Raw genomic sequence first — 10,560 nt, forward strand, 5'->3', positions numbered from 1 at the left:
ATCAATTCAGAGACCAGAAATTTTTGGCTCCAAAAATCGCAAAAAAAGTAAGGCTAACCCCTTTAGATTTTTGGCGAAAATTTCGACGACTTTGAAAAGTGCTGCAATTAATTCTTTAGGGCGCTATTCCGACGTAATTTTGCAAGAGAAATCGATTGAGCGCAGTCCCAATACGCTGCGAGCAACGGATCAAAAGTTACAGCCAAAAAACTGCAGATTTTCATCGTCATTTCTCTGCTGTTGGTCCTACGCTTATTCTGATGTGTTTTTTGAGTTCCTGAGGTTCCAATTAGTCAAAAAACAGTCATACAAATCAATTCAGAGACCAGAAATTTTTGGCTCCAAAAATCGCAAAAAAAGTAAGGCTAACCCCTTTGGATTTTTGGCAAAAATTTCGACGACTTTGAAAAGTGCTGCAATTATTTCTTTAGGGCGCTATTCCGACGAAATTTTGCGAGAGAAATCGATTGAGCGCAGTCCCAATACGCTGCGGGCAACGGATCAAAAGTTACAGCCAAAAAACTGCAGATTTTCATCGTCATTTCTCTGCTGTTGGTCCTACGCTTATTCTGATGTGTTTTTTGAGTTCCTGAGGTTCCATTTAGTCAAAAAACGGTCATACAAATCAATTCAGAGACCAGAAATTTTTGGCTCCAAAAATCGCAAAAAAAGTAAGGTTAACCCCTTTGGATTTTTGGCGAAAATTTCGACGACTTTGAAAAGTGCTGCAATTAATTCTTTAGGGCGCTATTCCGACGTAATTTTGCGAGAGAAATCGATTGAGCGCAGTCCCAATACGCTGCGAGCAACGGATCAAAAGTTACAGCCAAAAAACTGCAGATTTTCATCGTCATTTCTCTGCTGTTGGTCCTACGCTTATTCTGATGTGTTTTTTGAGTTCCTGAGGTTCCAATTAGTCAAAAAACAGTCATACAAATCAATTTAGAGACCAGAAATTTTTGGCTCCAAAAATAGCAAAAAAAGTAAGGCTAACCCCTTTGGATTTTTGGCGAAAATTTCGACGACTTTGAAAAGTGCTGCAATTATTTCTTTAGGGCGCTATTGCGACGTAATTTTGCGAGAGAAATCGATTGAGCGCAGTCCCTATACGCTGCGGGCAACGGATCAAAAGTTACAGCCAAAAAACTGCAGATTTTCATCGTCATTTCTCTGCTGTTGGTCCTACGCTTATTCGGATGTGTTTTTTGAGTTCCTGAGGTTCCAATTAGTCAAAAAACGGTCATACAAATCAATTCAGAGACCAGAAATTTTTGGCTCCAAAAATCGCAAAAAAAGTAAGGTTAACCCCTTTGGATTTTTGGCGAAAATTTCGGGGACTTTGAAAAGTGCTGCAATTAATTCTTTAGGGCGCTATTCCGACGTAATTTTGCGAGAGAAATCGATTGAGCGCAGTCCCAATACGCTGCGAGCAACGGATCAAAAGTTACAGCCAAAAAACTGCAGATTTTCATCGTCATTTCTCTGCTGTTGGTCCTACGCTTATTCTGATGTGTTTTTTGAGTTCCTGAGGTTCCAATTAGTCAAAAAACAGTCATACAAATCAATTCAGAGACCAGAAATTTTTGGCTCCAAAAATCGCAAAAAAAGTAAGGCTAACCCCTTTGGATTTTTGGCGAAAATTTCGACGACTTTGAAAAGTGCTGCAATTAATTCTTTAGGGCGCTATTCCGACGTAATTTTGCGAGAGAAATCGATTGACCGCAGTCCCAATACGCTGCGAGCAACGGATCAAAAGTTACAGCCAAAAAACCGCAGATTTTCATCGTCATTTCTCTGCTGTTGGTCCTACGCTTATTCTGATGTGTTTTTTGAGTTCCTGAGGTTCCAATTAGTCAAAAAACGGTCATACAAATCAATTCAGAGACCAGAAATTTTTGGCTCCAAAAATCGCAAAAAAAGTAAGGCTAACCCCTTTGGATTTTTGGCGAAAATTTCGACGACTCTGGAAAATGCTGCAATTAATTCTTTACGGCGCTATTCCGACGTAATTTTGCGAGAGAAATCGATTGAGCGCAGTCCCAATACGCTGCGAGCAACAGATCAAAAGTTACAGCCAAAAAACTGCAGAGTTTCATGGTCATTTCTCTGCTGTTGGTCCTACGCTTATTCTGATGTGTTTTTTGAGTTCCTGAGGTTCCAATTAGTCAAAAAACGGTCATACAAATCAATTCAGAGACCAGAAATTTTTGGCTCCAAAAATCGCAAAAAAAGTAAGGCTAACCCCTTTATATTTTTGGCGAAAATTTCGACGACTTTGAAAAGTGCTGCAATTAATTCTTTAGGGCGCTATTCCGACGTAATTTTGCGAGAGAAATCGATTGAGCGCAGACCCAATACGCTGCGAGCAACGGATCAAAAGTTACAGCCAAAAAACTGCAGATTTTCATCGTCATTTCTCTGCTGTTGGTCCTACGGTTATTCTGATGTGTTTTTTGAGTTCCTGAGGTTCCAATTAGTCAAAAAACAGTCATACAAATCAATTCAGAGACCAGAAATTTTTGGCTCCAAAAATCGCAAAAAAAGTAAGGCTAACCCCTTTGGATTTTTGGCGAAAATTTCGACGACTTTGAAAAGTGCTGCAATTAATTCTCTAGGGCGCTATTCCGACGTAATTTTGCAAGAGAAATCGATTGAGCGCAGTCCCAATACGCTGCGAGCAACGGATCAAAAGTTACAGCCAAAAAACTGCAGATTTTCATCGTCATTTCTCTGCTGTTGGTCCTACGCTTATTCTGATGTGTTTTTTGAGTTCCTGAGGTTCCAATTAGTCTAAAAACAGTCATACAAATCAATTCAGAGACCAGAAATTTTTGGCTCCAAAAATCGCAAAAAAAGTAAGGCTAACCCCTTTGGATTTTTGGCGAAAATTTTGACGACTTTGAAAAGTGCTGCAATTAATTCTTTAGGGCGCTATTCCGACGTAATTTTGCGAGAGAAATCGATTGAGCGCAGTCCCAATACGCTGCGGGCAACGGATCAAAAGTTACAGCCAAAAAACTGCAGATTTTCATCGTCATTTCTCTGCTGTTGGTCCTACGCTTATTCTGATGTGTTTTTTGAGTTCCTGAGGTTCCAATTAGTCAAAAAACGGTCATACAAATCAATTCAGAGACCAGAAATTTTTGGCTCCAAAAATCGCAAAAAAAGTAAGGTTAACCCCTTTGGATTTTTGGCGAAAATTTCGACGACTTTGAAAAGTGCTGCAATTAATTCTTTAGGGCGCTATTCCGACGTAATTTTGCGAGAGAAATCGATTGAGCGCACTCCCAATACGCTGCGAGCAACGGATCAAAAGTTACAGCCAAAAAACTGCAGATTTTCATCGTCATTTCTCTGCTGTTGGTCCTACGCTTATTCTGATGTGTTTTTTGAGTTCCTGAGGTTCCAATTAGTCAAAAAACAGTCATACAAATCAATTCAGAGACCAGAAATTTTTGGCTCTAAAAATCGCAAAAAAAGTAAGGCTAACCCCTTTGGATTTTTGGCGAAAATTTCGACGACTTTGAAAAGTGCTGCAATTAATTCTTTAGGGCGCTATTCCGACGTAATTTTGCGAGAGAAATCTATTGAGCGCAGTCCGGATACGCTGCGAGCAACGGATCAAAAGTTACAGCCAAAAAACTGCAGATTTTCATCGTCATTTCTCTGCTGTTGGTCCTACGCTTATTCTGATGTGTTTTTTGAGTTCCTGAGGTTCCAATTAGTCAAAAAACAGTCACACAAATCAATTCAGAGACCAGAAATTTTTGGCTCCAAAAATCGCAAAAAAAGTAAGGCTAACCCCTTTGGATTTTTGGCGAAAATTTCGACGACTTTGAAAAGTGCTGCAATTATTTCTTTAGGGCGCTATTCCGACGTAATTTTGCGAGAGAAATCGATTGAGCGCAGTCCCAATACGCTGCGGGCAACGGATCAAAAGTTACAGCCAAAAAACTGCAGATTTTCATCGTCATTTCTCTGCTGTTGGTCCTACGCTTATTCTGATGTGTTTTTTGAGTTCCTAAGGTTCCAATTAGTCAAAAAACGGTCATACAAATCAATTCAGAGACCAGAAATTTTTGGCTCCAAAAATCGCAAAAAAAGTAAGGTTAACCCCTTTGGATTTTTGGCGAAAATTTCGACGACTTTGAAAAGTGCTGCAATTAATTCTTTAGGGCGCTATTCCGACGTAATTTTGCGAGAGAAATCGATTGAGCGCAGTCCCTATACGCTGCGGGCAACGGATCAAAAGTTACAGCCAAAAAACTGCAGATTTTCATCGTCATTTCTCTGCTGTTGGTCCTACGCTTATTCTGATGTGTTTTTTGAGTTCCTGAGGTTCCAATTAGTCAAAAAACGGTCATACAAATCAATTCAGAGACCAGAAATTTTTGGCTTCAAAAATCGCAAAAAAAGTAAGGCTAACCCCTTTGGATTTTTGGCGAAAATTTCGACGACTTTGAAAAGTGCTGCAATTAATTCTTTAGGGCGCTATTCCGACGTAATTTTGCGAGAGAAATCGATTGACCGCAGTCCCAATACGCTGCGAGCAACGGATCAAAAGTTACAGCCAAAAAACCGCAGATTTTCATCGTCATTTCTCTGCTGTTGGTCCTACGCTTATTCTGATGTGTTTTTTGAGTTCCTGAGGTTCCAATTAGTCTAAGAACGGTCATACGAATCAATTCAAGGACCAGAAATTTTTGGCTCCAAAAATCGCAAAAAAAGTAAGGCTAACCCCTTTGGATTTTTGGCGAAAATTTCGACGACTTTGAAAAATGCTGCAATTAATTCTTTACGGCGCTATTCCGACGTAATTTTGCGAGAGAAATCGATTGAGCGCAGTCCCAATACGCTGCGAGCAACGGATCAAAAGTTACAGCCAAAAAACTGCAGATTTTCATCGTCATTTCTCTGCTGTTGGTCCTACGCTTATTCTGATGTGTTTTTTGAGTTCCTGAGGTTCCAATTAGTCAAAAAACGGTCATACAAATCAATTCAGAGACCAGAAATTTTTGGCTCCAAAAATCGCAAAAAAAGTAAGGCTAACCCCTTTGGATTTTTGGCGAAAATTTCGACGACTTTGAAAAGTGCTGCAAATAATTCTTTAGGGCGCTATTCCGACGTAATTTTGCAAGAGAAATCGATTGAGCGCAGTCCCAATACGCTGCGAGCAACGGATCAAAAGTTACAGCCAAAAAACTGCAGATTTTCATCGTCATTTCTCTGCTGTTGGTCCTACGCTTATTCTGATGTGTTTTTTGAGTTCCTGAGGTTCCAATTAGTCATAAAACAGTCATACAAATCAATTCAGAGACCAGAAATTTTTGGCTCCAAAAATCGCAAAAAAAGTAAGGCTAACCCCTTTGGATTTTTGGCGAAAATTTCGACGACTTTGAAAAGTGCTGCAATTAATTCTTTAGGGCGCTATTCCGACGTAATTTTGCGAGAGAAATCGATTGACCGCAGTCCCAATACGCTGCGAGCAACGGATCAAAAGTTACAGCCAAAAAACCGCAGATTTTCATCGTCATTTCTCTGCTGTTGGTCCTACGCTTATTCTGATGTGTTTTTTGAGTTCCTGAGGTTCCAATTAGTCAAAAAACGGTCATACAAATCAATTCAGAGACCAGAAATTTTTGGCTCCAAAAATCGCAAAAAAAGTAAGGCTAACCCCTTTGGATTTTTGGCGAAAATTTCGACGACTTTGAAAAGTGCTGCAATTAATTCTTTAGGGCGCTATTCCGACGTAATTTTGCAAGAGAAATCGATTGAGCGCAGTCCCAATACGCTGCGAGCAACGGATCAAAAGTTACAGCCAAAAAACTGCAGATTTTCATCGTCATTTCTCTGCTGTTGGTCCTACGCTTATTCTGATGTGTTTTTTGAGTTCCTGAGGTTCCAATTAGTCAAAAAACAGTCATACAAATCAATTCAGAGACCAGAAATTTTTGGCTCCAAAAATCGCAAAAAAAGTAAGGCTAACCCCATTGGATTTTTGGCGAAAATTTCGACGACTTTGAAAAGTGCTGCAATTATTTCTTTAGGGCGCTATTCCGACGTAATTTTGCGAGAGAAATCGATTGAGCGCAGTCCCAATACGCTGCGGGCAACGGATCAAAAGTTACAGCCAAAAAACTGCAGATTTTCATCGTCATTTCTCTGCTGTTGGTCCTACGCTTATTCTGATGTGTTTTTTGAGTTCCTGAGGTTCCAATTAGTCAAAAAACGGTCATACAAATCAATTCAGAGACCAGAAATTTTTGGCTTCAAAAATCGCAAAAAAAGTAAGGCTAACCCCTTTGGATTTTTGGCGAAAATTTCGACGACTTTGAAAAGTGCTGCAATTAATTCTTTAGGGCGCTATTCCGACGTAATTTTGCGAGAGAAATCGATTGACCGTAGTCCCAATACGCTGCGAGCAACGGATCAAAAGTTACAGCCAAAAAACCGCAGATTTTCATCGTCATTTCTCTGCTGTTGGTCCTACGCTTATTCTGATGTGTTTTTTGAGTTCCTGAGGTTCCAATCAGTCTAAGAACGGTCATACGAATCAATTCAAGGACCAGAAATTTTTGGCTCCAAAAATCGCAAAAAAAGTAAGGCTAACCCCTTTGGATTTTTGGCGAAAATTTCGACGACTTTGAAAAATGCTGCAATTAATTCTTTACGGCGCTATTCCGACGTAATTTTGCGAGAGAAATCGATTGAGCGCAGTCCCAATACGCTGCGAGCAACGGATCAAAAGTTACAGCCAAAAAACTGCAGATTTTCATCGTCATTTCTCTGCTGTTGGTCCTACGCTTATTCTGATGTGTTTTTTGAGTTCCTGAGGTTCCAATTAGTCAAAAAACGGTCATACAAATCAATTCAGAGACCAGAAATTTTTGGCTCCAAAAATCGCAAAAAAAGTAAGGCTAACCCCTTTGGATTTTTGGCGAAAATTTCGACGACTTTGAAAAGTGCTGCAATTATTTCTTTAGGGCGCTATTCCGACGTAATTTTGCGAGAGAAATCGATTGAGCGCAGTCCCAATACGCTGCGGGCAACGGATCAAAAGTTACAGCCAAAAAACTGCAGATTTTCATCGTCATTTCTCTGCTGTTGGTCCTACGCTTATTCTGATGTGTTTTTTGAGTTCCTGAGGTTCCAATTAGTCAAAAAACAGTCATACAAATCAATTCAGAGACCAGAAATTTTTGGCTTCAAAAATCGCAAAAAAAGTAAGGCTAACCCCTTTGGATTTTTGGCGAAAATTTCGACGACTTTGAAAAGTGCTGCAATTAATTCTTTAGGGCGCTATTCCGACGTAATTTTGCGAGAGAAATCGATTGACCGCAGTCCCAATACGCTGCGAGCAACGGATCAAAAGTTACAGCCAAAAAACCGCAGATTTTCATCGTCATTTCTCTGCTGTTGGTCCTACGCTTATTCTGATGTGTTTTTTGAGTTCCTGAGGTTCCAATTAGTCTAAGAACGGTCATACGAATCAATTCAAGGACCAGAAATTTTTGGCTCCAAAAATCGCAAAAAAAGTAAGGCTAACCCCTTTGGATTTTTGGCGAAAATTTCGACGACTTTGAAAAATGCTGCAATTAATTCTTTACGGCGCTATTCCGACGTAATTTTGCGAGAGAAATCGATTGAGCGCAGTCCCAATACGCTGCGAGCAACGGATCAAAAGTTACAGCCAAAAAACTGCAGATTTTCATCGTCATTTCTCTGCTGTTGGTCCTACGCTTATTCTGATGTGTTTTTTGAGTTCCTGAGGTTCCAATTAGTCAAAAAACGGTCATACAAATCAATTCAGAGACCAGAAATTTTTGGCTCCAAAAATCGCAAAAAAAGTAAGGCTAACCCCTTTGGATTTTTGGCGAAAATTTCGACGACTTTGAAAAGTGCTGCAATTAATTCTTTAGGGCGCTATTCCGACGTAATTTTGCAAGAGAAATCGATTGAGCGCAGTCCCAATACGCTGCGAGCAACGGATCAAAAGTTACAGCCAAAAAACTGCAGATTTTCATCGTCATTTCTCTGCTGTTGGTCCTACGGTTATTCTGATGTGTTTTTTGAGTTCCTGAGGTTCCAATTAGTCAAAAAACAGTCATACAAATCAATTCAGAGACCAGAAATTTTTGGATCCAAATATCGCAAAAAAAGTAAGGCTAACCCCTTTGGATTTTTGGCGAAAATTTCGACGACTTTGAAAAGTGCTGCAATTAATTCTTTAGGGCGCTATTCCGACGTAATTTTGCAAGAGAAATCGATTGAGCGCAGTCCCAATACGCTGCGAGCAACGGATCAGAAGTTACAGCCAAAAAACTGCAGATTTTCATCGTCATTTCTCTGCTGTTGGTCCTACGCTTATTCTGATGTGTTTTTTGAGTTCCTGAGGTTCCAATTAGTCTAAAAACAGTCATACAAATCAATTCAGAGACCAGAAATTTTTGGCTCCAAAAATCGCAAAAAAAGTAAGGCTAACCCCTTTGGATTTTTGGCGAAAATTTCGACGACTTTGAAAAGTGCTGCAATTAATTCTTTAGGGCGCTATTCCGACGTAATTTTGCAAGAGAAATCGATTGAGCGCAGTCCCAATACGCTGCGAGCAACGGATCAAAAGTTACAGCCAAAAAACTGCAGATTTTCATCGTCATTTCTCTGCTGTTGGTCCTACGCTTATTCTGATGTGTTTTTTGAGTTCCTGAGGTTCCAATTAGTCTAAAAACAGTCATACAAATCAATTCAGAGACCAGAAATTTTTGGCTCCAAAAATCGCAAAAAAAGTAAGGCTAACCCCTTTGGATTTTTGGCGAAAATTTCGGGGACTTTGAAAAGTGCTGCAATTCATTCTTTAGGGCGCTATTCCGACGTAATTTTGCGAGAGAAATCGATTGAGCGCAGTCCCAATACGCTGCGAGCAACGGATCAAAAGTTACAGCCAAAAAACTGCAGATTTTCATCGTCATTTCTCTGCTGTTGGTCCTACGCTTATTCTGATGTGTTTTTTGAGTTCCTGAGGTTCCAATTAGTCAAAAAACAGTCATACAAATCAATTCAGAGACCAGAAATTTTTGGCTCCAAAAATCGCAAAAAAAGTAAGGCTAACCCCTTTGGATTTTTGGCGAAAATTTCGACGACTTTGAAAAGTGCTGCAATTATTTCTTTAGGGCGCTATTCCGACGTAATTTTGCGAGAGAAATCGATTGAGCGCAGTCCCAATACGCTGCGGGCAACGGATCAAAAGTTACAGCCAAAAAACTGCAGATTTTCATCGTCATTTCTCTGCTGTTGGTCCTACGCTTATTCTGATGTGTTTTTTGAGTTCCTGAGGTTCCAATTAGTCAAAAAACGGTCATACAAATCAATTCAGAGACCAGAAATTTTTGGCTCCAAAAATCGCAAAAAAAGTAAGGTTAACCCCTTTGGATTTTTGGCGAAAATTTCGACGACTTTGAAAAGTGCTGCAATTAATTCTTTAGGGCGCTATTCCGACGTAATTTTGCCAGAGAAATCGATTGAGCGCAGTCCCAATACGCTGCGAGCAACGGATCAAAAGTTACAGCCAAAAAACTGCAGATTTTCATCGTCATTTCTCTGCTGTTGGTCCTACGCTTATTCTGATGTGTTTTTTGAGTTCCTGAGGTTCCAATTAGTCAAAAAACAGTCATACAAATCAATTCAGAGACCAGAAATTTTTGGCTCCGAAAATCGCAAAAAAAGTGAGGCTAACCCCTTTGGATTTTTGGCGCAAATTTCGACGACTTTGAAAAGTGCTGCAATTAATTCTTTGGGGCGCTATTCCGACGTAATTTTGCGAGAGAAATCGATTAAGCGCAGTCCCAATACGCTGCGAGCAACGGATCAAAAGTTACAGCCGAAAAACTGCAGATTTTCATCGTCATTTCTCTGCTGTTGGTCCTACGCTTATTCTGATGTGTTTTTTGAGTTCCTGAGGTTCCAATTAGTCAAAAAACAGTCATACAAATCAATTCAGAGACCAGAAATTTTTGGATCCAAAAATCGCAAAAAAAGTAAGGCTAACCCCTTTGGATTTTTGGCGAAAATTTCGACGACTTTGAAAAGTGCTGCAATTAATTCTTTAGGGCGCTATTCCGACGTAATTTTGCAAGAGAAATCGATTGAGCGCAGTCCCAATACGCTGCGAGCAACGGATCAAAAGTTACAGCCAAAAAACTGCAGATTTTCATCGTCATTTCTCTGCTGTTGGTCCTACGCTTATTCTGATGTGTTTTTTGAGTTCCTGAGGTTCCAATTAGTCAAAAAACAGTCATACAAATCAATTCAGAGACCAGAAATTTTTGGCTCCAAAAATCGCAAAAAAAGTAAGGCTAACCCCTTTGGATTTTTGGCGAAAATTTCGACGACTTTGAAAAGTGCTGCAATTATTTCTTTAGGGCGCTATTCCGACGTAATTCTGCGAGAGAAATCGATTGAGCGCAGTCCCAATACGCTGCGGGCAACGGATCAAAAGTTACAGCCAAAAAACTGCAGATTTTCATCGTCATTTCTCTGCTGTTGGTCCTACGCTTATTCTGATGT

This window comes from Diprion similis, chromosome 4, assembly GCF_021155765.1.
Source record: "Diprion similis isolate iyDipSimi1 chromosome 4, iyDipSimi1.1, whole genome shotgun sequence".
NCBI classification, from domain to species: domain Eukaryota; kingdom Metazoa; phylum Arthropoda; class Insecta; order Hymenoptera; family Diprionidae; genus Diprion; species Diprion similis.